Source organism: Porites lutea, chromosome 6 (genome assembly GCF_958299795.1).
Source record: "Porites lutea chromosome 6, jaPorLute2.1, whole genome shotgun sequence".
NCBI classification, from domain to species: domain Eukaryota; kingdom Metazoa; phylum Cnidaria; class Anthozoa; order Scleractinia; family Poritidae; genus Porites; species Porites lutea.
The window spans coordinates 7,520,556-7,548,055 of record NC_133206.1 but is presented as its reverse complement, the minus strand read 5'-3'; the positions used below and the strand labels follow the sequence as shown (position 1 = coordinate 7,548,055).

At 39.1% G+C, this 27,500-nt stretch overlaps 1 long non-coding RNA gene and 1 pseudogene across 2 annotated transcripts in view; one reads left to right on the top strand and one right to left on the bottom strand.

The window, feature by feature from the left end:
* Nucleotides 1-27,500, top strand: part of LOC140940985 (uncharacterized) — a 223,164-nt gene that overhangs the window by 6,202 nt on the left and 189,462 nt on the right. The window contains exon 1 of one of the 2 annotated variants that reach the window (XR_012166400.1): nt 4,984-5,039. The exons of the other annotated variant lie outside the window; for it this stretch is intronic. This is a non-coding gene — a long non-coding RNA (uncharacterized lncRNA). Of the gene's footprint in view, nt 1-4,983; nt 5,040-27,500 lie in introns of those variants that run through there. 2 annotated transcript variants of the gene reach the window in all.
* Nucleotides 22,459-23,403, bottom strand: LOC140941791 (uncharacterized; annotated as a pseudogene).

Below are 27,500 nucleotides of genomic sequence, written 5' to 3'. Positions count from 1 at the left end.
CGACATAAAATCAGGCGGTGATTCGACCAATCAGAACAGTTATTTGTGGAGTTATTTTCACTCTTGGGAAGAGCTGTTTTCAGAGGTGTATATGGTGAAATTTTCGCTTTATTCGAAGCTTTTGTAGGTAATTTCTACACTATACGGCCGTGGACAGTTGTTGGAACACTTTATCTTGATGGTAGTTACGTGAATTTTAAATATTTTGCTTTCTTGAGCGTTTGTGACAAGTTTGAATTGCTCGGTAATGAGCACGCCGCCATGATGATTCGAGTTTCTTTTTGCTGTCCTTCTTGGATTCATTGCTGGTTACTGTTAGCGGTTTTATCGGATTATTTTGGTCATCTTGTTACTTCAACCTTTCTTCTTTGCAAATTTCGGGCTGTACTCAGGTCTACCCCTGCTAGTTTTCCCATTATGATGCGTTGAAAGTGTCTTGGGATTAAGAGATCGTCTCAGCCAAGTAGCACCACTACTGGGAAACGGGCAGAGAAAACATGCCGAAGAAGAAGCCGACGTGAAGCGAATAACGCCAAATCTAGAAAGATTTTGTTCCATTTTCAACCAGAAAAGGTAAATAAGTTTGAATATTGTAATAACCTTTGAAAACCAAACATTTTTCATAACACAGTGCGGAAACTGAGAGCGTGACTTTAAAATAATGTGCATGCAGTGTGCGCTATGTGCATGCAAATCTTTATCTAAGATTTAGGCGAGGGAATAAATTGTTATAAATCTCTACCAAAACAGAAGACCATTATCAATGATCTAGACAACATCATACAGGATTTTAAAACGGTGAGGTTAGGTTTATAACAAAATCGATCCACTGCGCTCACATTAATGAACGCACAGAGAAGATCGTGGTTTATTTCTGCGGCTGAGGATTCGGTGACGGAAATTCCCATAGTGGTCATAGGGGAATGAAATTAAGCCTCGTTGGCGGATTCCCTCGCAAAAAGTGGTTTCCCTTTATTAATATGCATATGGGTCGAGTCTATGACGTCACCCATTGTTACAACCTAAGTGCCTTCCTCCATACTAATAACTGTCTTCCTGCATACTAATTCGGTATAGGTTTACTAATGAGCGAATACTACAATATAAACAATAGGCTTGCCTCTGCTTGCCCGTGAGGTAGCTTGAGCCCGGTTTTCAGACCGTCTATTAAAAGGAAATTAGGAATAAGAGAAGCGATCACCTAGCAACGCGAGAAACGCTTCCTACATCTTATTTAGTGCTTAAACTCAGATATATAAACAAAACACGTACACAAAGTAGAACTGAAAACTCTCCATTTCAATTGTGTCTGACGTTTTCTCCGTTCTATCTCGAGGACAAGAAAAACTATTTAAGTCTTGTAATTTCACGCGCCATTAGTCAGGTAATCATGCGAGTTCACAAGCCCAAAATTGAATACAAATTAGCTTTACAGGAAAAAAACCTCAAGGGAGCATCTTGACGTATTGTTATAAAACAAATAACTTAACAAAGATCAATTAAAACACGCGACTAATAATTGCTAGCAATAAAACCACAAGAGAGATAGAGAGCCAAAGTTGTCTTAAGCAACGCTGCACAAGAAGAGTCAAATACACAGCGATTTGTAGAGATTGGAAATTAATTAATATTCATCTTCTTCGCCCATGGAGTACTTGTAAGGTTTGAATTTCTTATGCCAACGTTTCCTCGGCTGTTTGGCATGAGCTTTATAATAATCCAAATAATTTACAAACTGAATGTGACGCCTTTTGCACTTCGGGCCTTGTTGTGATGGGTTTTCTACTGTGGGAGGAGATGTCAGAAAAGCAGGATTTAAGGATGGTGGAGGGTTAAAGCTTTCTTTGTCAGGTTTTTGAGAGATAGCCGCTTGTGTTAATTCAGGTGTTACATTAAAGGGGTTGAGGGGAGTGGAAAATGCTGTCGTTGCTGTCGAAAAATTTTTTTGTGTTCTTGATGTTAAGTCTGGAACAGTGCTGATTATTTCTTCCGGTCGTGTTCTTGTATTTAATTGTTCTTTAAAAGCCAGGTATCTGTTTTGCAGTTGAAAGTATCGTTTAGCTTTTTCATCGTCCCGAAGATCGTTTCGAGAAAGCACGTCATCCATGTTGCCTTGTATTTCTTGATTAGCTGAAAGAAGCGGGACAGGCGAAAGAGTTTGCTGCTTCAGATATTTTAGAAGTTCTTGAGGAATATTTTCTGAAACCCTGCTTGGTTAAAGCCTTCTTCACTGGGCAGGACGTTTGTTCGCAACCGACAATTATCTTGGGTAGTAGTTTTCAGATCAATCAGAAGATAACCAAAAGGTCTTTTTGCAGCCTCGTCGAACTGATTTAAAAAGAAATCCGTCTGCCCGGGATACATTTGCTTCGCCAAAGTCAAGATTTGCAATTTGTCTCGTGGATTCTTGAATAACACCAGATAATGGCTGTTTAGGCTTATGCTGCGGCCACCTTTCCCCTGATGAAATAGATTCTGCACGATATAAATCACGCTCAGATTGCGATGATGAGACCCACGAGTAAAGCTAGTAAAGAGGTTCACAATTCGCTTGTCTTTACTGGCGTCAATCATCTGATCATCGCAAACACGATCAAATTCCGTTTGTTCACATCAAAATAGGAATCCTGCTCCAAAGCCGTAGGAATTCCCTTGACGAATTCAATGTGTGGCATGGCTACTAACATTTGTGTATACGCAGACAGGCATTGTGAATAACACCAAACGATCCTCTCCGGGGGAGGTTAAATGGTCTCTGAAGCTTGTTGCAATATAGATCGAACCCAGGCCGTTTTTCCGGACCCGCTCATTCCGGCAGTCATGGAGGTGAAAGGATGCTCGAGACAAAACCGCTGACATTTCTGTGAAAACATTGCAACTGCTTCAAAAGGGGTGAGACCAGCATTGCGGTGTTTAGACATCACGTGCCTTTGCATACTATCTTTTCTACTAAAGAATTTTTCGCAGACAGAACAGAACCAACTCATGTCAACTCCTCAGGAGCAAAATGTAGACTGAGAAAGAGGTAGAATGTTGCGCATTTATATAGGTTTTCAGGCCATAAAATTCCATTGTTTTCCTCCTCCAAGACCACTACCACCCCATTTCAATTGTTTTCCCTCCACCACCACCACCACCGCCACCACATTTCTATTGTTTTCCCTCCACCACCACCACCACCACCACCACATTTCTGTTGTTTTTTCTTCTACCACCACCACCACCACCACATTTCTATTGTTTTTCCTCTACCACCACCACCGCCACCACATTTCTATTGTTTTCCTCCACCACCAGAATCACCTCATTTCCAGTGTTTTCCCTCCCCAAGATTCTATAAGAGACTAAATTTTTTTTGGGTCGACCCAAAAAAGAAAAAATTAGAAGGGTTTGTATGGAGTTTTCTGAGTATAACTGGGCTACGATCTCAGAGACAATTTGCCCCCAAATGCTCATTTTTGGCAAGTAGGCATCTTGGACATTGTTCTTTCAGAATATCCTGACAAATCCCATAATTTCAGAAATTTCATTTTGATGACGTCATCACTTTAGTACTCTATTGCTGCCATATAAGGATGCTTTACTTGACCTGGCCAGTCCAAATGTTCTTTTCAAAACAAAGAAGCGAGTCCTTGTACAAGAGGGTAGTGGTTTTATTGAAGATGTATTAGCTTAAGATTTCTAATGGCATAAAAGAGGTGACGCAACGGCAAGTTGATCACTCGAAGCTAAGTCTGTCACGGGTACTCATCAAAATGAAGAGAAAGATAGATTTGGTTGAAGAGGAACACGAGAGTGAACATGACGAAAGCGAATTTTCTGGTGATGAAAAGCAAGGATGAAGAACAAAGAATAAAAGATGTTTTGAGTCATCTGTCCCGAGCATTGCCGGAAATGCGTGTTTCTGATTTTAATAGTATGGCCGCGTCCAAAGATATTCTTTTCTGGATCCCCAGCGGACAATTACTTCGAAATAAACGCACTATTCCCGTCACAAACATCGCCGAGCTAGTTGAGGATGTGTTACTCCCTCATACTGAACAATGGAGTTACCAAGCCTCATGCGCTGAAGACGTTTCTAGATGGACTTGCAGAGTTAGGAATCGATAAAGGTTTAATAAAGAACAAAAAAGTTGTCAAGTGATTTAATGGAAAAGGAGAAAGGCTACAAAAATGTAGAAAATACTTCCGATAACGAGAGTAAAAAGGAAGCAGTGTTTCGATCCCTGGGTTTGGTTTATTTCTCTCGGAGATGGGAACTCGACCGTGTCACGATTGAAATGAAGCACAGCAACAATTTTTAATTACCCATGAACCTTTGTGGGTCGTGACACACACCGAATTAAAGACACTGTGCATACTAGTTTCTCATTTTTTGCAAAATGTAATAAAATGTATTTGAACAGATGGTTTACCACCATCCTAATAAATAAGAATGAAAGTGCCTTTAGTGTCTTATGATAACTCTTATCTTGCAGTTTTAAATTATCAACTATAGATGAAACTGAAGAATTATGCGCACAGTCGGAAGTCTGGATAACTTCCCAGTTCGACATTAAAGTGCTTCATCTCTTACAAAAGTCGAATTTAAATTAAAACCGTTTAATTCTTCTTGTAAAATACTTCAGTTAAATTCAAGATATAAAGAGGTGTTCAGTCTAGAAGATGTTGCAGTATATAGTTTGGCTATTTCTTTTTCACAAAACGTGAAAGTGTTCGCTATTTTCTATGGTTCGATCAGCGTTTTCTCTGAGCAAAAGTGACTCATCTTCCAGGATATGGGCAAGAATTTTCCATCTTTGGTTAATGATAGCTGGCTGTGAAGAATTTGAAGGAAATCGGAAACGGAGAAATATTTTGTGTGAATACATGATTTATTTTAACCATGCAGTATCCGGTTTCCATGGTTAAAGAGATTGACACCAGAAATTAATGCCGAGTTTTATAGGCAAACATGTCAAGTATTCATCTCCTCAATTTTTGATCCACTCCAAAAACAGTTGGACTGCCATCAAGTTACAGCGAGAAATAACTTTAAGGTAAGATTAACACAGAAGTTTCTTTTTTTTAGATGAGTAAATGAAACGCTTTTTTATCGCCAAAAGTGTCCTGTAAGTTCCTTTTACACTTTTTCTGGTGAAATGGGCTGCGAATCTTTTAATTAAGAAAACTAAACAACTGTTCCAGTGAACTGGAACTATATTATTTTATTATTAATATTTTTTTCACATAAGCCATGAAATATTTTTTCAACACGAGAAGATAAATTTTGTATCTCCAAGCGGCCATGTAATGTTCTATTTACTATACAAACACCAATGACTGACTGTCGTTTTCAGTGCCGTTGTCGCTCTCTTGGGTGCCTTCAACTTCAACGCCATTCTCAGAAGCCATTTCCTGCTCCTCCTCCTGATTTTCAATATCCGATGAACTCTTCTCACTATTACTCTCGTTATCGGAAGTATTTTCTACATTTTGGTAGCCTTTCTCCTTTTCTCAACTTTTTGTTCTTGACTAAACCTCTATCGATTCCTAACTCTTTAAGTCCATCTAGAAACGTATTCAGCGCATGAGGCTTGGTAACTTCATTGTTATGAGAGAGTAACACATACTCAACTAGCTCGGCGATGATTGTGACGGAAATAGTGCGTTTATTTCGAAGTAATTGTCCGCTGAGGGTCCAGGAAAGAATATCTTTGCACGCGGCCATACTCTGCAGCAAGTCAGAAGCACGTTTTTCCGGCACTGCTGGGGAAAGATGACTCCAAACGTCTTTTATTCTTTGTTCTTCATCCTCGATTTCATCACCAGAAAATTCGCTTTCTTCATGTTCACTCTCTTGTTCTTCTTCAACCAAATCGTTCTCTTCATTTTGATGAGTACCCTTGACAGACTTAGCTTCGAGTGATCAACTTGCAGTTGCGTCACCTCTTTTATAGCATGAGAAATCCTAAGCTTGAAACAACAGGGGCTAATACATCTTCAGTAAAACCTGTACCCTCATGTACAAGGACTCGCTTCTTTGTTTTGAAACGAACATTGGGACTGGCCAGGTCAAGTAAAGCATCCTTATATGGCAGCAATATCAGCTTATTTTCTTCGGAGATAGGAATATGTCCCATAAGCATATTGTGTAAGACTTGGACTATTGCCTGTAGTTGTTGTGGAGTAGCTGTCTTTAAAAGAAATGGCGCTGATAAGCAGGGTAATCAGCTAACAGTTAAAGAAGAACATGATTGTTGTTCACTACACAAGACATTGCTTCAAAATGAACTAAGAATGGCAGTTAGTAGTCTCTTATAGAATCTCGTGGAGGGAAAACAGTGGAAATGAGGTGATTGTGGTGGTGGAAGAAAACAATAGAAATGTGGTGGCGGTGGTGGTGGTAGAGGGAAAACAATAGAAATGTCATGTGGTGGTAGTGGTGGTGGTGGAAAGAAAACAATAGAAATGTGGCGGTGGTGGTGGTGATGGGGGTGGAGGAAAAACAATAGAAATGTGGTGGCGGTGGTGGTGGTGGTGGAGGGAAAACAATTGAAATGGGGTGATAGTGGTCTTGGGGGAGGAAAATAATAGAATTTTATGGCCTGAAAACCTATATAAATGCGCAACATTCTACCTCTTTCTCAGTGTACATTTTGCTCCTGAGGAGTCGATATGAGTTGGTTCTGTTCTGTCTGCGAAAAATCCTTTAGTAGAAAAGATAGTATGCAAAGGCATGTAATGTCTAAACACCGCAATGCTGGTCTCACCCCTTTTGAAACAGTTGCAATGTTTGCACAGAAATGTCAGCGGTTTTGCTTCGAGCATCCTTTCACCTCCATGATTGCCGGAATGAGCGGGTCCGGAAAAACGGCCTGGGTTCGATCTCTATTGCAACAAGCTTCAGAGACCATTTAACCTCCCCCGGAGAGGATCGTTTGGTGTTATTCACAATGGCTGTCTGCGTATACACTGACAAATGTTAGTCGCCATGCCACACATTGAATTCGTCAAGGGAATTCCTACGGCTTTGGAGCAGGATTCCTATTTTGATGTGAACAAACGGAATTTGATCGTGTTTGCGATGATCAGATGATTGACGCCAGTAAAGACAAGCGAATTGTGAACCTCTTTACTAGCTTTACTCGTGGGTCTCATCATCGCAATCTGAGCGTGATTTATATCGTGCAGAATCTATTTCATCAGGGGAAAGGTGGCCGCAGCATAAGCCTAAACAGCCATTATCTGGTGTTATTCAAGAATCCACGAGACAAATTGCAAATCTTGACTTTGGCGAAGCAAATGTATCCCGGGCAGACGGATTTCTTTTTAAATCAGTTCGACGAGGCTGCAAAAAGACCTTTTGGTTATCTTCTGATTGATCTGAAAACTACTACCCAAGATAATTGTCGGTTGCGAACAAACGTCCTGCCCAGTGAAGAAGGCTTTAACCAAGCAGGGTTTCAGAAAATATTCCTCAAGAACTTCTAAAATATCTGAAGCAGCAAACTCTTTCGCCTGTCCCGCTTTTTCCAGCTATGCAAGAAATACAAGGCAACATGGATGACGTGCTTTCTCGAAACGATCTTCGGGACGATGAGAAAGCTAAACGATACCTTCAGCTGCAAAACGGATACCTGGCTTTTAAAGAACAATTAAATACAAGAACACGACCGGAAGAAATAATCAGCACTGTTCCAGACTTAACATCAAGAACACACAAAAAAAATTTTTCGACAGCAACGACAGCATTTTCCACTCCCCTCAACCCCTTTAATGTAACACCTGAATTAACACAAGCGGCTATCTCTCAAAAACCTGACAAAGAAAGCCTCACCCCTCCACCACCCTTAAATCCTGCTTTTCTGACCCCTCCTCCCACAGTAGAAACCCCATTATAACAAGGCCCGCAGTGCAAAAGGCGTCGGATTCAATTTGTAAATTATTTGAATGATCATAAAGCTCATGCCAAACAGCCGAGGAAACGTTGGCATAAGAAATTCAAACCTTACAAGTACTCCATGGGCGAAGAACATGAAGACTAATTAATTTCCAATCCTTACATATCGCTGTGTATTTGACTCTTCTTATCATTGTTTTTAATAAAGTTTTTAAAACGGTATCTCTCTTGTGGTTTTATTGCTAGCAGTTATTAGTCGCGTGTTTTAATTGATCCTTGTTAAGTTATTTGTTTTATAACAATACGTCAAGATGCTCCCTTGAGGTTTTTTTCCTGTAAAGCTAATTTGTATTCAATTTTGGGCTTGTGAACTCGCATAATTACCTGACTAATGGCGCGTGAAATTACAAGACTTTAATAGTTTTTTATGTCCTCGAGATAGAACGGAGAATACGTCAGACAAAATTGAAATGGAGAGTTTTCATTTCTATTTCGTGTACGTGTTTTGTTGAAATATCTGAGTTTTAGAGCTAAATAAGAAGACATAAACTAAATTGAAATAAAGACTTTTCAACTCCACTTTCTGTATGTGTTTTGTTTATATGCCTGAGTTTTAGCGCTAAATAAGATATAGGAAGCCGTTTCTCGCGTTGCTAGGTGATTGCTTCTCTTATTCCTATTTTCCTTTTAATAGACGGTCTGAAAACCGGGCTCAAGCTACTTAACGGGCAAGCCGAGGCAAGCCTATTGTTTCTATTGTAGTATTCGCTCATTGGTAAACCTATACCGAATTAGTATGCGGGAAGGCATGTGAATATAAATGATTTAGCTATACCTATACGTATTCCTATACCTACACCGAATTAGTATGGAGGAAGGCACTTAGGTTATAACAATGGGTGACGTCATAGACTCGACCGTTATGCATACTAAGAGCAGTTGTCTGTAAGATTCGAACTATATTGAAAAGTCGCTGCCACACTATCGCACCGAATTGACTAAAAATTGGCATGTAGACTTGACTTGGGGTCTTAAATAAGGAGTAGGTAACTTTAGGTTCTAATTCCTCCTATTTCGGAAATTATCGACACGGCCGGTTTTGGGGTGCTTCGGACCAGCGCCATATTGGTTAATAGAAGTTGTTTTTTAGCCTTCGACTACAACCCTGTCTTCAAAGCTAACCTTCCTTTGCCGATACACATTGAAAGAACTATCCCTCTTTATTGTATTTTTAGAAACTACTTCGAAATTGATAACGTTTTCGCAACGATCGATTAAAGTTTTGGTGGGTATACTTTTTGAATTTTTTACACCCGTAAAATTAACAGAAATTCAAAGGCGTATATCTCTCTTGCCACATCGCATTGAAGCTTGCCACTCTGCCTGAATACTCATTGTTTGTACTTAAATCGATTTCGTCGATAAAAAAAATTGGGCAAATTTAATGGAGCGGAAACAAAAGTAATGAATGAAAGAGTGTTCTAGCGACTTTATCAATAAGCTTTACACCGAATACTTGCCAGGTGTTGCCAAAATTACAATCGATAATGGAAATTCTGTCACTAAATATGAGTGGTCTATATAACAAAATTAGCCTCGGTAATATAAGCGTTAGCTCTGCTGCGAAAAACAGTAGAAAAAGGTAGATTGTATAAAGAAAAGGAAAATGAATTTACTATATTTATGCTACGACGTGTAAATAAAATGCAACCATCACAGTCGAACTGGAATTTTCCTGATTTTCCTCCAGTTCCTTTATTGAAACCAGAGCTTTTAAAATTAATCATAATAATGAAAATTGAAATGTAATACCTTATTCGACGACAAAGATGCCAATTTCCACCTTGATCGAAAAAAAAGTAATATTTTCCTACGCATATCGCGGGTCGATCGTCACGATCCTTGCATAGCGTTACAACTCACGTGAAACCGCCTGGTTTCAAACAACTGAACTGAAGAAAATCTTAGCTAGGGAATAAATAATAGCATTGATATAAGTTATCATTATTAGTGAGCGAGGATGCGATGGTAGTTCCAGCTACATGTATTTACAGCGTTTGAAGAACTCAAGAGACATGAAACATGAGCCCTTTAAATATAGACATCATTACTTCGGGTTTTGCAAATTGGGCGTCGGCAAAGTAATACCTTTTGTAAATAGACTCATTCTATCTTGAACACCATTAACAACAGTTCCGTACGAAATTATTTAGTTATTTTGTTTCAATCACGAATCTCGTTTTGAGGAGATTCTTGGTCTTTCCATAAAGTGTTTTGTGATAAACAGGAAAATTGGTTTGGAAAAGGTTGAGAAGAATGAGGGATGAGCACAAGAGATAAGAAAACCGGCCCAGTCATCCCACCGAGGGGCTTTAAAACTGTGCGCAAACGCCTCTCCCTAGGAACAATTCCAGAAGTTAGTTTTCTTGATAAAGCTTAAAATCACTAGACCATGCATGGATTACTCAAGAGAGTCCTAATTCTAAAACAGCAAAGAAAATTCAGTAAGCGACCAGAGTGTTTATCCGATATCGCGAAAAATAAGGGTGTTCTTTCACGGAGTGACTGAAGATGTGTCTGCAGTTTAATGCAAAAAATCATTCACCATGCTCACGGACCTTTCCACAACATAAGTGTACCGATTGATGTAATATCAGTGGTAAAAGACGAGCGCCTTTTACTGTAGGACGATGACGTCATCGTACAAAAGGCGTCTTGACTCTGGCATCCTCATTTTCTAACCGTCAAAACCTAGTTTTCTCTGCTTTTAAACCCAAAACGCCTCTGACGATAAGTAGTGGTAATGTGCTTGTTAGCAAGACGTCGAACAAGCTTTGTCCATCGTACATAATCTTGTCTGGACTCCCTTGAACAATTGCACTTGATCAAAAGCCTTCAAGTTCATCCTCCGCCGCGACAGCTTCATGATCTATTTTTACTAATGGGTGGTTCAGTCTGGAACTATCCTATGGCTTTTCCTATCGGGTCTTCAGGAGCGTCTCTATCAGGAGCGTAGCCAGGATTTTCCAGGTGTGCGCCCAATCAAAACTTACCCTAACTTCTTACTCAGTTCTCTCATAACGTTTCCCCATTACATTTGCTAATTCTGTTAACTAGGTGAGGTTGTGCGTGGATGAAATGGCACTTGCAATCGGTGAGAAGATTAGGTTAGACACTTTGCCCTCAAGGAAAGTTCTCAGGTTTTGCTGGCACTTTCTAGCTTAGAAGGGAAAAGTGAAGCTTTGTCTATCCCACTCCGTGTAAACAATTTCGTTCGCCTGTTAAAACTACTTTTAGAAAACAACAAACTACCCAACTTTAATTTTTAATGAAGGTAAAGGGGTAGGAATCCAAATTGTTTCCAAATGTTCTTCAAAATGTACACCATGCAAATGGCTTGTTTCACTGATTTTAACTTGAAGATTGTGAAGCAATGTCTAGTGAGTACGGGGGGTAATGCTCCATCGTAAAAAAATTGAAATTGAAAAAAAAAACTTTGTATGATAGGAAGCTATAGGAGTACATATTTTTAGTAATTTTATCGAGTTGTGAAAAATCACAAATTTGTTTCTTCTTGAATGTGTTATACTCTCAGTTTGAGTGTTTTCAGTCTTTTCGATATGCCCGTCGGAGATCGGAAGTTACCGTAAATGATCGATTAAGGGCCGCGGCGCCTTTTTCATTATCCATGTTAAAAGTGCAGCGCGTGCAAGGGAGGGGCGCTTATTTCAACTGCGGGTAAAACACTAAGGGGAATATAGAGAGAACTCAGAGTTCGGCAAGAAAAAGGACAAATATACACACCTCGAACTGTTATATGAACCTGGTTTCGAAAGTTTCCGTACATTAAAACTTTAGAACTGACGATTGGGTCGTGGTCTTGTTTGTCAAGCGATATGGTTTTGATGTCTTTTTATATCAAGAGCCGTAGCAAGTCTAACAAAGGTGGCGTTTATTTGTAAATCATATTAGCGCTGCGGCGCTTATTCCGTAGCGGCGTTTATTCGAATAGCGGCGCTTAATCGATCATTTACGGTAACTGCACATTTGCTTGGAAAAAAGGAAAAAATGAAAGATTTATTTTGTTACTTGGGAAGTTAACCTTGATTTAATAGGTCCGTTCGTGTCAAACAAGTACCATATAATAGTGCTTTCGTCAAGGGAAAAATTGGAAATTTTTGCTTTATTTTCCCTTGGCTTAGTGGCTTAGTGATATTTGCTTCTTTGGTCTTTATGGGAGCACGGCTGAAGTCATCATAGCTTTTCTTTTAAATATATAGAAAAATAATCGTCGTTTATCTATTTTTAGAGCACTGTCCAGTCAATTAATTTTTTTTAGTCATGGAGAAGATTGTTTTTTGTTAACCTTTACGGATATTTTTTACGCATGTACGGGCCTGAGGAAATGTTACCTGAAAAGAAGCTACGATCCTAACTTTCTGCCTTCGAGTCTTTTCCCTTGCCATATGTTTTTCCCTCAAGGAACTTTTCTTTGTTTCACATAATGATTGGTCTTGCATGCTTATCGATTTTTGAGAACCTAGACCTGTGCCGTATTCTGATGTGATCTACTTTATGTCGCTTTCCCCTGATCTAACAGCTCCTTGCTGAACAAAAACGTTTATAATTGTGTCTATTCAGAGAACTAGCCAGTATTCTTTCAGCGATGCGTACGACGTTCCTAATTCCCCCTAGTCCCCGTCTTAGACGGTTTCATGTCCATTGGTTAAATTTTCTTTTTATAAGCCTACTGTGCTTATAAACGCGCATTCAGACGTCATTTATCCTTAAAAAATCAGTTTATTGAAGAAGGAGTGAAGTAACAACCAAAAGACTTTTATGTGGTAAGTTACAATGATGAACCTTGCCTTGAGATGGCCATATTTATGTACGTACCTTCAGTGTTGGTCTGAAAACTTTTTGTTAAGGATCGGGGTGGGGGAGATCAGAACATGTATCACGTGTTGTTTACGAGACATTAAAGTAATGGAAACTGCTAAACAGTCTTCTATATACAAATCGAAATAGTTGCAGATGCTTAAGGGAGGCACTAACTATACAATGGTTAGAAGGGCAATGTTTGGAAAGGTGCATGGTCATGGAGTTAAGGAGATTTAATCAGCCAATTTCCAGCCAAACATACTGGCGTTGCCAGTGGCGCCAAGATTGTGTTCGCTCGCCCCGGGCTGGCTCGACTTTTGGGATACGGTTATGGAGTTATAAACAATGAGTTCATCATCTATATAGCCTGCTCGCCCCAAAGTGACTGCATTTCGTTTTTCAGAGACCCATGTGACTTTTTGACCCTCTCGAATCAGAATTTATGTTCGTGATGTAATACTGGTGGTGAGGTCAGTCTACAAGCAGAGTCCTGAAAAGTACCGACACTTTACGTTCAAAACATTTCTGGCTAACGGGAAAAAGTGGAAGGAGCTTAAAATACCAAAATAAAATTTCATTTCACATTTCACTTTGTGACCGTTCGAAAATTATTGTGAATCAACCGAAAAATATCTGTTCGGAAGACGATTTAAGATCTAGAATTCTCGGAACATTTGTTGTAAACTTTGTAGCTTGCCTGTCTCTCCTAGGATTTTCGAACATCTAAAAAATGGTATAATTGCCCATTTTTAACGGATTTTTACCCTAAAAGGGTCACCTAGAATTTTTGGGACCCTTCTTTCTGGCTGAATTGTTCGAAAAGGTAAGTTTTTGATCCCTATAATTTTCGCATCACTAGACTTTCAGCTAGGAAATCCGAACAGATGAAAAATTTTTAGGGGATAAAAATATGCCTATATCTACCGTTTAAATACTAAAATACGTCCAACAATGCTACGTTTAAGTGGTTTTGAGCTATATTCTCGTTGGGTTCCCGTGATAAAATCTTCTGAGAAGCAGGAAATCGTCGCTTAAAATCGACAAGATCGACCTTCGATCGTCTCCGAATCACGATAAACTCATTGAAATTGCCTCGTGAAGCTAATAGCAAGCATTATGAGATCTTGAAAATCCTCCAAATCGCTCTCTTCCGTACTGTTTTTCAGAAAAGGACAGAAAAGGAAGCAGTGTTTTGATCCCTGGGTTTGATTTATCTCTCTCGGAGATGCGAACTCCACCGTGTCGCGATTGAAATGAAGCACAGAAACAGTTTTACCTATGAATCTTTGTGGGTCGTGACACACACCGAATTAAATACACTGTGCCTACTAGTTTCTCATATTTTGCAAAAAAAGTATCAGCACAATGTAACAAAGTGTATTTCAACAGATGGTTAAACTCTGACAGTTTTACCACGATCCGATCCTACTAAATAAGAATGGAAGTGCCTTAAGTGTCTTATGATAACTCTTATCTTGCAGTTTTAAATTATCAACTATGGATGAAACTGAAGAATTATGCGCACAGTCGGAAGTCTGGATAACTTCCGAGATCTACATTAAAGTGCTTCATCTCTTACAAAAGTCGAATTTAAATTAACACTGTTTAATTCTTCTTTTAAAATATTTCAGTTAAATTCAAGATATAAAGAGGTGTTCAGTCTAGAAGATGTTGCAGTATATAGTTTGGCTATTTCTTTTTCACAAAACGTGAAACTTTCTGCTATTTTCTTTGGTTCGATCAGCTTTTTTTTCTGAGCAAAAGTGACTCATCTTCCAGGATATCGGCAAGCATTTTCCATCTTTGGTTAATGATAGCTGGCTGTGAAGAATTTGAAGCAAATCGGAAACGGAGAAATGATTTGTATGAATACATGATTTGTTAATTTTAACCATGCAGTATCCGGTTTCCATGGTTAAACATGTTATGTATTTATCTCCTCAATTTTAGATCCACTCCAAAAACAGTTGGACTGCCATCAAGTTACAGCTAGAAATAACTTTAAGGTAAGATTAACACAGAGGTTTCTTCTTTTAGATGAGTAAATGAAACGCTTTTTTATCGCCAAAAGTGTCCTTTAAGTTCCTTTTACACTTTTTGTGGTGAAATGGGCTGCGAATCTTTTAATTAAGAAAACTAAACAACTGTTCCAGTGAACTGCACTGTTTTCAAAAGCCAAAATCGACGCTTAAGCCCTTTGGCAATATTTCTTTTTCACATCGCTCCCAAGACAACCTCATAGATCAATCCGCCTTAATTATGGCGAAATATTATTTAAACTCATTAAGCTTTCTTAACTGTTAAACATAAAACAGGTAAACCAAGCCCTTCGCTAAACTTTAAAGTTAAGGCAAAATTGACTTGCTCCTTACGCATAAACTTGTTTCCTTTCTAAAGGCCTCTCCTTGTGGTCCCAGTTAACCGAATATAATATAGCACATAGTTTATATAACGATATTATTTTATTATTAATATTTTTTTCCACATGAGCCATGAAATACTTTTTCAACACGAGAAGACAAATTTTGTATCTCCAAGCGGCCATGTAATGTTCTATTTATTATACAAACACCAATGAAATACCAAATCATTTCACTTTAAAAGTTTTTTATGTGAAAGGCGCGGCTTATTATGTAGCCATTAAGCAAAAGGTAATATTTTGACATGAGAAGATATCACGTTTTTGCGCTAAAGCTCACCTGGTATTTCATTGGTGTTTAAAAATAAAGTTAATTCACTTACAGAATCTCGACGAGTGTATGAAGTGATATTAGATAGAGCAATAAATTTCGAGCTTAGGTAATCAGGAGTAAGGCCATTAAGGGATTTAAAAACCATTAAGGCTTTGTGCATATCACGCTGAGTACTAAGATTTTTCCAATTTAAATTTTGGAACTTACAGCTGCGATGCATCTGCGTCATAGCTTGAGAAAGTTAGAGCCTCGCACTGCACGATTTTGGAGTTTTTGAAGTTTGTCTGCTAGTTTTATCCCACAGCTTCCCCAAACAACGTTGCAATAGTCGAAATGCGGCTATTTAACTTGATTGTACGTTATTATTTCGAATACCTTGGCTTAGGATCGTACATAATTGTTAAGAGGACGCGTGGAGTCGACAACATCCTGTTTCTTTGTTGACTCAACTGATAAGGCAGTAAAATCAGTACCATCGTTAGCGGCAATCCGCTGCTTATGCATTGATAGGTAAAATACCTAATACGCAGTATTTTCCAACAACGGAATACTCATTCACTTCTGCTGAGAATTTGACTAAAGGTCAGTGTCACGCAAAGACAAAGCCCGCATAGTGACTGCGTGAGTGTTTTGGTAACGCGATTGCCATGGGGTATAAAACTTGACTGAAAGATTTATGTTTCGACGTTCTTTAAAAGTCCGGTTTAAAGTTGGAGAGCACGCGTGTAATAACCTTAATGCAAAAAAGAGGTTATGATAAACGGTTAACCGGGAAAATTTATTTCATCTGCGTGGTTGGAGGTTTGTTTGCTTTGGGTTTTTTTTTTTTTTTTACCTCTACTGGTGCAGATATCAGATGCTACTGAGACACCATTTGTTAAGTGCCAGGAACACGTGGAGTTGCGGCAGAAGGGTAAGAGCATTAGAGGGCAAGTCTGGCTAGTGTAATGAACTGCAAAGTTAACCTGCCCTTAATGAAACAACCGAGTCTTGGAATGTTCTCAACATCTTCCTTTACGTAGACTGACGTACATGAATTGTTCAGACAGGATATCAGCCTTCTTTTTATCATCGTGCCTTCTTTTTTCCACCCCATGCCTGTTTTCCTCCAAGGGAGAGACAGTCCTTTTTCATTGACTTGATAAATGTCCAAAAGCGTAGGACAATCAGTATTAGTATCAAATAAATTGGGGTCTTAACAACAACTGTCCAGAGTTAAGAGTTTGCTGGAGAATCAGAAAATCAACTAAGCAGATACCATTTTGGGTAAGAAAATTGAGATTTAAGTGCTACAGCCTCGAATTAACCTTCCATTCACCGCCTCTACTAGGTCAAATGCAGGTTGACGCAGAAACAGAAAATGTTGAAACCCGGAAATATGCAAAACCGGAAATGTGGAAATCCGGATCATCAGAAAATCGGCAAATCTGAATCAATCAGAAACCGAAGTCAGGTCCATAAAACAGAGATAGCTGCATTCGCTTAGGGCTTCTTCTGGACGCTGTCAGACGCGTAAAAGATAGAACCTTTCAAATAAGCAAACCGTAGCTGTTTGATTTTCACTCAACTGAAACGAGGTTCCACGATCGATTGCGTTTGGCAAATAGGCTCCATAAGAAACCGTAACTACAGTGTCATTGACCGGTCACAAGCATGCGATGTGCACTAACATACACACTTAAGACCAATACTTCACATAAGTTGGCTATATATCGAAACTGAGTATGGAGAGATCTAGGAGACAGAGCCAGCTCGGATGTCAGGGTGAAGGCCCTTGAAAATCGTGTATTAAAAGCGGATAAATATTGCCGGCCGGTGAGTAAGTTTATAAGGAACCCATCATTACTTAGAGAGGGAAGAGGAGGGCTTGAGCAAATGGAGGAAAGCCTCCTTCAAATTTTACTGACCCTCCTCCTTGTGAAGCTTATTTTTTGTTATTCTCTTTCCATCTTATCCCATCCCTTTGACTATTTTTACAGTCGAAACTACAAACTTTGCAAGTACCGGCGAGGGAAAAATCTTTTGTTAAATCAGTGGTCAGTGGACAGCCCCATTACGAGGCATCGGGTAAATTTAGCCGCGAAAGTCGCCTTAGTTGGGCTTGGCGTATATGCGACCCGGTATTTTCTTACTTATTATTTTTTTTAAGAGGAAAGAGACCTGAAAGAATCAGTAAACGGTCGAATGATGAAGAATTTTACGCTAAGGTAAAATTCTTTCCGCTTGCTTAAAGCAGATATTTGTTCCAGAGGGAGTATTTTTTCCCACGGTATCACGGATAACACAGATAGCGGATAATACGAAGAGAGGGGCAGATCCTTAGGGAGATCCTTTTTGTAGACCAAACCCAATGCCACATGGCCAAGAAAGGGGCAAAGACAACTTGTTTTAGGATTGGATGCAAAACACCGAAAAATGCTCGAAACATTTTACCCACCTTTGTACATAAATATGGATTTTCTGACCCAAACTGAAACCTGCTTAGTAGTTTTTTTTATTCTCGAACTAAGTCTCACTTCTGGACAGTTGTACCTATTTATCTTGAAAAGTGACACAGTTTGATCATGACCTGTTTTGAGCTTCGGATTGCCAGTATCGGATTCAAGTATGGCTGCATACCAGCAGTTTCTAAAGCACATTTACTAGAATTTTATGGAATCTTGCATCTCAGGGATTGAAATATAGCTCAATTTGTGAGTCATGATCAGTGCTAGTAATGAATTAGGTAAGCCCTTAACTTTTGACAAGAGTATGCTTGAGAAGATCCGTTGCGCTAGAGTTGAATATATCGTATAAGCTCGCATGCATGCGTTGATACAAACGGTCATAACGTTTAAAACGCCGAAATAGTACTTGCGTTTTTGTATGTTCTTAATAACAGATGATCTTTCTTTTCGTCTATTTGGTCTAGAGCTTTCAACTAGGTCCCAAAAGTCAGAAATAATCTTTTAAACCAGGGTCATTTTTGGCCTTTTTCTCCAAGGCAATTAGTTGAGGTCATATTTTGCTTCATTTTGTCTTTCGAGCTAAATTATCGAATAACTAAAGTGAGTCGAACCTCCGCTAATGGCCACCTCTCTACAACGACCACTTTTTTTCTAGTAGGCGGACAGAAAATCCATACACCAACTTTTATTTAAAACCTCTCTACAACGGCCACTTTCTTCTGTCCCCAAGGTGGCCGCGGTAGAGAGGTTCAACCGTATTACTTTCAGGAAAAATTAGGGGTGTTTACCTATAAATAGAAACAAAATTCATTAGCAGATGGTGCAAATCAAACATTTTGCAGCCCTGCAAAAAAAGCCTAATTTTCAACTTTCAAAACGAGCAAACTGGCCGTGGAGGGACAAAACACCCCACGTATTTTAGTTATTAATAGTCTCGATAAAGCCTTTCACTTTCCAAAGTTTCAGGCAAAACTATTTTTCACTGAGTAGGCGGTTTTTACAGAGACAGACAGCCTCTGAAGTAGTGACTTCTCGACCAATGTAGACTATTGAGTCATACATTTGCCTACAAGAAAACACATGGTATTTTTGATACTTTGAAAGAGGATTAAAATTAGAATTACAAATTTGCTCTTCAGAGTAAGCCAGACAACATTGATTTTCATTTCGGCTTAAGCAAACTCCGAAAGAAATGAGGGAAAAAGAGGATTTGTTTAGAAAAAAAAAAACCTGACGCATTTTAAATAAAAACTTTTTGACATTGCCATCAGTCAAACTGAAGTGTTTTGGAGTCTTATGATGCGTCAGGCGTCTCGATGTGATCCCTGTTACTGAACCGAATTTTGTTTTTTTCACACGTATGACTTGCAAAAATCCCACAATTTCGAGGCCTCATATCTCCATTTTAACGATCGCGACAAATTCTCATTAACCTCATAGTTTAAAGTAGTTCGGCATCATTGTCTATCAATTTAAGGCGTTGTTGATTTACATGACAAATTGGACTGCAATTTGAAGTATGTATTCATTAAGAAAAGTGCGTCTCCCTCGTTTATTTTTGTCATTCAGTGTCACGATGTACTCTTTATTTCCTCTTTCTCACGAACATTATCGATCCATCTTGTTTTTCTGGAGGGTCGTCCGAATGGGGCGCTTCAAAATGTCAGTTAAAAGTTTGATTATTTGTCAGCTTATAATCAACCCCATCTAGAACCTCTTTGAAAATTAAGTTAAGCAAAATATCGCCTTGTTTTAACATTTGTTGACTCAAACTACCAATTTGTTCCCGAGTACTCCTTGGCGCCTGGCGTAGTAAACTCAGCGGGATCTCTAAACATCGTTTGGGCTTAAATTCTGATTTCGTTTTTCGTGCTTTGGAGTAAAGTTGATCAAGCCTTTTTATTTGCCCGAAGAAGGTGTCCTTCGATGTGTTTGCTTTTACTGAACAAGTCAACAGTCTCTTTAGAATGCTGTAGAAGCAACTTTTTCAGTTGTTTATTTACGTTTTTTTTACTAAAAGCCGCTTTCAATTTGCCACCTATTTCAAAATTAATAACCGAGCTGTTTAATTGTCAAATTTTAATAAATTAAGATGTGGTTTTGCGGTTAGGGGATGAAGACACTATTATCAAAATAAATAGAATTAATAGAATGTTATAAATCAACGACTTACTGAATCATTTTAGTTAGAAATGTCTACCACCAGTGTGTCGCTGTGGGTGAAACTTTGTTTAAACATAGCCCTTACATTGGTAAGGACTAATCTATATTTAACTCCTTTATTACTTTCGTGTGGCATAGTCTGCCATTCATTTCAAAATTTACAAAAAAAAAAAAAAAACTTCAGAGAGGCCAATAGCCATCTGGCATTGAACAAAAAATATCCGCCCGACTTGTAATGTTATATTCTTGCAAAGAATTATATATTATTTATTTGTAGCTGTGGGTGCAATTTTACGTAAACACAGCCCATGCGTGCGATTATTGACGTTAAGTTTTTCCTTGTCGCGTGACATGTCATTATGACAAGGCCTTTCAATTCAAAATTTTAATAGAAAGTACTTGAGAAGAGTGTAAATGATAGCCATCTTGCTCTAAAAAAATTTTCCGGCGTATAATGATTTGCTATAAAGAATTACTGACATTATAACAAAGCGCGCGTGCTTACCTTATATCAGTCCCATTGAGCCGCTATGAACAAAATCTTTATTATTTTACTTACGACCGTGCGTAAATAAAGATTTTTGTTCCTGATTACGTGTTCAAATGTGTTTTTCGTCTCTTTTCCGAAGTACTAAGTACCCCAAAATCGACGGCAATATTGATAAACCTTCTAGCATTTTTGGAATTGAGCTTCAAACACAAACCAACAGCAAAAGCAGTGAAGATGTTTCCCAAATAATACAGCCGGAATCGTCGAAAGTCTGTCGTAAAGACTGACATTCAGCTGGAAAAGACCACAAATTGCTCTGTGTCGGGAAATATCCAATAATTGTATAAAGTGTCCTCCCTTTTGAACCTTTGTTTATCCCGACAAAACGAGTTAATTATAAAATAAGCTCGGCTCATACTCGGTGTAAAATCCTCTGAACCTCACGAGTGACGTTGGCAATTAATAGAAAGAATTAAAGGCAGGTGAGAAGTCGACACGATAGAACCAAGGAAAATAACAGCTAGTAAACAAAGAAAAATTTCACAGGTTATGCACTTTTGTTATCGCCGAACAATCCCGACCGACTGAAGCAGGAAAATTTCTCTTGCAATAACAAGACAAATTACACAAGAAGACATAAATTTGTCACTCACAAAAACAACTGCTGCCAGGTCCTATCAAGATGCCGTAACTGACCAGCAATTGTTCGTAAATGAATAGAAAGTAGGATGACAGTAATCTTCCCCAAAAACCAAGTTTCTGGATTTCGCAGAGCAAAACATAAACATCTTTTTAGTGAATCCAAACCATACTTCACGAAGTCTTACGAACATATGAGTATTTTAACTTTAGGTGGACTTACAGATTATTTTACCTTTGCTTCTGCTTAGTTTCCATTGGTCGTTCACGAATAAATTAAGCACACTTTCTTTCTCGGCTTTACAGAAATAATTTTCTTTCAAACCAGACGATTGTGGCGTGTTTGTAACGAGCCAAAAAAAGAGTTTGTTTTTCTATGTCGTGCGTTACGAGAATTTGGCAGTTAATCAAACAGCAAGCATTTTTGTCATCTATGTTACAACCTAGAGTTGCTCTCAGTTGCGCGTCGAGCAACTCTTACGCATCTTTCGTGCTCTCCAAACTTCCTGCGCGCGTCCATAACTCGATATACGCACGCTAAGGCTGAACAAATTCTAATTATTTACACGCGCGACGTTTTTGGTACTTAAACCTGCTGATAAAGTGTTATTTTCTTTCACATATTGCGCCTAAAACAAACAACTACACTCGAGTCCAAAGTTCTATTAACTCTAAGGGCCTGTTTACATGGAGTGGGGGACCCCGGTCTAGTGGGGTTGGTTTCTTTTGTTTTCACGCTCTGGAGGACACAAAACAAAAGAAACCTACCCCACTAGGCCGGGGTCCCCCACTCCATGTAAACAGGGTCTAAGACTAGTAACCACGCAAAGAAAAATATGCAGCTAAGCGCGTCAAATTTTGCCCGTTGCCGGAAAACTAAGTTAAAGCCGTCTCGTTATTATTATGATTATTGTATAATAAAACAAAAATGATAAATATAGCCATTACAGCAATATTTTATTAACATCAGTTTTGTTGTAGAAATAGGAACTGCGATAGCCCAGACTTAATGAAAGTTGATTTTTTAATAATTCAATGTCAAGCAGCCAATTGTTAATTGCCAGTATACGCAGCGAGATTTACAATTGTGCATTGAAAAAGACAAATAAAGTTTCCATTCCTTAAAACATAAGCAAGCGAATATTAACGTTAAAAGCCGACGTTTTGGTATCAGCATGACACCACTCTCAAGGCAAAATGAATAAGTAATGCAAAGATGTGATTTCTATAGTCTCTAAAATTAGCATAATAACAAACGATCACAAGTTCTTCAAGTGAATACCTTTGCGCGAATCGAGTGTGCCTGCACGTTTAGGGATGGTTTGAGTTTTCTTATAAAGAGCATCTCCTTAATTAGGCAATCAAATTTGTTAGAACCTTTAGTGAGCACGTGAAATTGTTCTGAAAGAAAAGGTGGTACGTCCGAGTTATGTTCGCTAAGATAATGTTTACAAATTGACGACGATTTCTGTTTGTGTCCATCAACGCGTTCGTGAAGGTGGCCGCGAGTATAACCAACATATCCTGTATCGCACAGGTTACATTGAAATTGATAAAGTAAACATTGTTGGTTAACAATGGCTGGCTTGACTTGACATTTCAGGTCTTCGTTGAGTTTTCTGCTGATGAACACGGGCTGAATAGTGGTCTTGATTTTTAAGCTGAGGTCTGTGAGACTTTTTTTCACTATATTAGCAGAGACCTGATCTTTAAAAGGTATGACAACTCGGAAGGGGGCTGGAGTCGTGTCGGTTGATGGAATTTGCTGCTGGTCTGCTACCTTGAAATCTACGAATTGTTTGACAGCCAGATTGAATAGGTGCCTCGGGTACTTAAGCTTTAAGAATACAGTCTCAAGCCGATCGCATTCTTGTGAGAAGTACGACCAGTCGGAAGATATGCGGTAAGCTCGATCTAACATGGTGGTAATTAGACTGCGCTTGTACCGATTATCCACGTGGCTCTGGTAGTGGAGTAAAAGGCCCGGCGAGGCATTCCGTTCAACCTCCATAGTAAACTTTGCTGATGGGTGGCAGTGGTTTAGGGTATCAAGAAAAATTTCGGCTGATGCTATATCAGGCATGATGGTAAATGTGTCATCCACATATCGTCGATAATACGAGGGCAATTTGCCATCTTGATCGAGTTTATCTTCAATGGAGCACATAAAGACATTGGCGAGCCAAGAGGACCAAGGGGAGATCCCATTGCGACCCCATCTGTTTGCTCATACAGATCTCCATTAAACTGAAAGAGTTGGTTCTTAGCGGCTGCGTTGAGTAGTTCAATTAGCTGGTCTCTGGATAGGTTCAGTTCATGGGTCTCGTTAAACCAGTCATCAGTGAAAGCTTTGTCAGCTAAAATCTGGATAGTTTCATCTAGTGGTACATTGGTAAATAAAGAGGTGACATCATAGGAATCCAGGATTCCTATGATGTCACCTCTTTATTTACCAATGTACCACTAGATGAAACTATCCAGATTTTATGTTTTAAGAAATCGTTATTGATCAAGACTTTAAAGTTTCCATTATTATTATTATTATTATTATTATTATTATTATTATTATTATTATTGTTGTTATTATAAATTTTATCTTCCTGGGTAACGATAAATATTGAATGGACAGATGATGGTCAGTAGAGACGAATGCCCTTAGGGTAGCGGAAAAAAATATTTCACAAGCTCTTTGATCGAAAGTAAGTGGTCCATTAACAGTGAAACGTCCTTTTGTCCGACGTCAACACGACTGAACAGCTTTAGTAGCGACCTAGCGTAGTCCAACCAAATTTCATTGCATTTGTAAGGGAAGGTACGTTTTTTCTTGGGGGGGGGAGGGGGGAGGGGGGGGGTTGGGGCCTCAGAGGGGAGGGTCATCAGTGAAAGAGAGCACTGAAGGGGGAGGGTCATACCCTCTTTTTCAGCTATTCAAGGGGAGGGTCACACACCTTTTCCAGAATTTTTAATGAGAATTTTTGTGATGTTATTTTCCATTTTTCTTTAACAGACTAAGTTTTTTCTTTTCAACTCGTTTCTTTTATTTCGGTGCAGGTACTAGTTTTACAAGGTTACTGGGTTTCTACATGTATATTATTCCATGGCACATAATTTTCTCGGAGTACTCGTGTCCTTTTCCGTCCGTATCGTGACGTACTTGACTCAGGAACGGTTTCTTGTTCCATCTGTTGTCTATCTCCTCAGTCGCTGTCTCCTGCCTGATCTCCTTTTTCCTTGATAAATTCCAGACGGAAGTTTTCTTTGAATGGACATGTCGCCCAAAAACACTGGTAGAATTCTGCCAAAAGGGAATTGGAAAAGCGAGTATAATCGCCTTTTGGATCTGGGATCCATCCAAGTGAGACATCATTCCAGAGGTTGTTTCTTGGTTGGGTAGTTTGCCCATCTTGTGTGGTGCTTGTAGTGCTGGAATTTGGATCTGTCACTTTCTCGTGACGCACTGGGACGCACTCACAATAGCCACAAAGTACTCCACTGCCTCTCACAAACTCCACGCATTCACCACATGAACACTTTCCCCGATTGATTCCTTGCGAATCTATACCCATAATACTGACCGTAGTCGAAAACGTGCAATGATCGTACGACAAGAGGATCTGTGTAATACTTCAAATAGCGGAAATTGAGCTATGCGCTGGTTTAATAATTTAATATTTTAGCGCTGGTGTAATAACTGACAATCCAGGGTTCTGAAGCAGAACATGGAACGGCCGACAAGAGAGATGATGTTTGACTTTATAGGTAAGTTAACAATGATGCTTCAATTATATGGCAGAAAATTTATTTTCCTACAGCAGAAAATATTTGTTACGAACCACTGCAGGCTAAACAAACAAACAAACCTGTTTAAAGTTAATAACAATCGGTAATGCTGGCTTGTCGGAGAAATAAACGCGTGTATTTTCCCTTCTACGTTCAAAACTTTTTAATTCCTCGAAATTTATACTTCCATATTCAAACTTCATCTATATAAAAAAAGTAAAGCCGGGACCCCACACTGATCGTTCGCATTTTCTTGTTTCAGCGCGCACATATTCAATATCGAGATTTATTCATATTCAAACATTTTGCGTTTACAAGCAAAATGCTCTGAGGTTTCTATGGCATGGAGCATACCATGTGGTAGTGAGGGGAGGGTCACACTTTTGTCAGTCAGCTAAAAGTGGGGGGTCAGGAGTTTTTTTAATCAAAACGTGAGGGAGGGCCAACACTTTCTTTTGGAAAAAATACCAAAATTCCCCAGCCCTCCCCCCCCCCCCCCCAAGAAAAAACGTACCCTCCCTAATGCTTTTAGGATGCCATTCAGTAAAAACCAACATCTTTCACATCGACCATTCATCATGTGCTAAGTGACTGAAGCCACTTTAAGCGTCGGGTGCCTATTAGTCTATTAGACCAGTGCGTACATAGTCAGTTACTAAAAGGAATATATTAGGGCAAAAAGGTAAACACTTAGATATAGAAAACACGTAATAGCTTACAGAACTTGGCGACATGACATGATGAGCGGGGAAAGGGGGCGGGCGCGGCGCCATATCAGACCACTATGTTTGCTCTGTATTTTGTCACTCATCGTCAACTGTATAGTTACTGAGTATTCGGTGATGTAACCAGTCCATGGCATAAGTATTTTATCAGTATGCGAATTTTTTTGAGTACGTTTCATGGTGTCGGAATGGAAATGGACCAGTTCTAATTAAAATTGAAAGATGATGCTATACGACCGCATCGACCTTATACATGTATTTTGTTTCGTGTCCTTGACTATTGTGCACCGATACTGCAGCAAAAAAAAGTGATTACAGAGCGCAAGAAAATCAAATTATAAGATTATCTTTTCAAGTTTCTTACATTTCTCTCGATCTTTGAGATTTCTTACTAGCGCTTACCTGCGCTACCCACGTTTAATAGGAAAATTGATAACTGTTGGGGGGGGGGGAGGGGGGGACATTTTTTAATTTGTGGAGAAAGGCTTATCGATTGAAATATTGTCTACCGGTTAAACATTCAGTATGCTTGCATTTACATTCAGAAGAAAGAAGATAGTGTTCAGTAAAATTCTGTTTTTTTCCTTTTTAGCGCACAGAATTCTCTTGAAGTTGAAGGGAGTTCGTTTGAGTAAAATACAATGTTAGTTCGTCAGCCAAATATTTCATACGTCAATCGGGTTGCATTTACGTTTGTCGTATGGTTTTACATTTAAAATAGAATTTATCAAAAGACAATTAGAGCTAATGGCGCTAATGGCAAAAAAAGCGGACGCAGTCAATATTTTTCCATTGACTGCAAGAGTACATTTGATTAAAACCTCCCTCTAACAGTTTTAAAGTTGATTACTTGCTTTGCGTAAGCCAAACACCTAATATTGCGCTTTCGATTTCCCCCTCACCTGCAACAACCAAAAAAAATAGAGAAAAAAATCACTTATTACTGACCCTCTAAGAATCTAGAACGGCGCTTCTCACTTTGGAATCAGTCAGGTAGGTGACTGAAACTGGAAAGCTATTGCCTAGCGCTATAGCTTAGAGAGACCCACGCTATGTTTCAAGCGGTTAAAAAACCAGTAGAAATCGTGAAACGATGGCTTAATTTCAAAGCTATCTTTCTGAGCGGGCCAAAGCGTGCGAAATTACACATTGTTTATGTAGAACACACACATGTATACTTGAATCTTGAACAAATTAACATTTTTGTGCCTTAAGTGTTTGAATTGTTTCTTGGATCTTTTGGGGACCTCTAGAGATAGTTAAAGGGTGACGAAATTTATGTTAGAGTACAGCATTCTGCGGCAATATAAATGAATCGTTATTAGAGTCGTCCCTGTAATAAAACAAGGTTTATTATAGTATTATATTCGTAATAAACATTCCTCCCTGGTTGGCCTAAATCGGCCTCAGCTAATTCTTTCTTTTCATTAAAACGTGGTTCACGGGTAGAAGATTTCTTGCATTCGTATTGGTTCACTGAAGCACAGTTATTAGCTCATAAGCCTGCGGTGATCAACTTTTGTGAAAGTAGCTGTATAGCTTTATTCACTCGGGGGACACGATGGCGACCAGGAAAGTCATGAAATCATAGCGGAGCTCCACGCGCGCGCTTCGCGCGCGCGTGGGCGGAGCCCCATAGCTTAGTAAATCTACCCATCCCAGAAAATTTGGTAATCACCTGACCGTACACCGACCGCCCGCCGACCGTCCGTCCGCACCACAGGACAACCAATATTTACTTTCACACTTCCTAACCTCTTTGGGAGCCCAGGAGGAAACTGATTGCACATCAATGTTGTG